This window comes from Schistocerca gregaria, unplaced genomic scaffold (assembly GCF_023897955.1).
Source record: "Schistocerca gregaria isolate iqSchGreg1 unplaced genomic scaffold, iqSchGreg1.2 ptg000362l, whole genome shotgun sequence".
Taxonomy (NCBI): domain Eukaryota; kingdom Metazoa; phylum Arthropoda; class Insecta; order Orthoptera; family Acrididae; genus Schistocerca; species Schistocerca gregaria.
This window is the reverse complement of record NW_026061819.1, coordinates 358,929-359,957: the sequence shown is the minus strand read 5'-3', so window position 1 is coordinate 359,957 and position 1,029 is coordinate 358,929.

Below are 1,029 nucleotides of genomic sequence, written 5' to 3'. Positions count from 1 at the left end.
ATAAATACCCCAGTCATACGGTTATAGTTGGTATGTTGGCAAAAATACTTGTTCAAAACCGGTGGTAGGCAGAAAACGTCTGCGGAGATTGTCCTAAATGCTTTCTCCGAAAATTATTTCGAGCAGTTAGTCCACGAACCCACGCGAATTGTAAATGGTTGCGAAAACATACTTGACCTCTTAGCCACAAACAATCCAGAGCTGATAGAGAACATCATGACTGATACAGGGATTAGTGATCACAAGGTCATTGTAGCTAGGCTCAATACCATTTCTTCCAAATCCATCAGAAACAAACGCAAAATAATTTTATTTAAAAAAGCGGATAAAGTGCCACTAGAAGCCTTCCTAACAGACAATTTCCATTCCTTCCGAACTGACTATGCGAATGTAGACGAGATGTGGCTCAAATTCAAAGATATAGTAGCAACAGCAATTGAGATATTTATACCTCATAAATTGGTAAGAGATGGAACGGATCCCCCGTGGTACACAAAAAAGGTCCGAACGCTGTTGCAGAGGCAACGGAAAAATCATGCGAAGTTCAGAAGAACGCGAAATCCCGAAGGTGGTCTAATATTTACAGACGCGCGAAATTTGGCACGTACTTCGATGCGAGATGCCTTTAATAGGTTCCACAACGAAACTTTGTCTCGAAATTTGGTAGAAAATCCGAAGAAATTCTGGTCGATGTAAAGTACACAAGCCGCAAGACGCAGTCAATACCTTCGCTGCGCAGTGCCGATGGTACTGTTATCGACGACTGTGCCGCTAAAGCGGAGTTATTGAACGCAGTTTTCCGAAATTCCTTCACCAAGGAAGACGAATGGGATATTCCAGAATTTGAAACACGAACATCTGCTAGCATGAGTCTCTTAGAAGTAGATACCTTAGGGGTTGCAAAGCAACTCTAATCGCTTGATACGGGCAAGTCTTCAGGTCCAGATTGTATACCGATTAGGTTCCTTTCAGATTACGCTGATACTATAGCTCCCTACTTAGCACTCATATACAACCGCTCGCTCACCG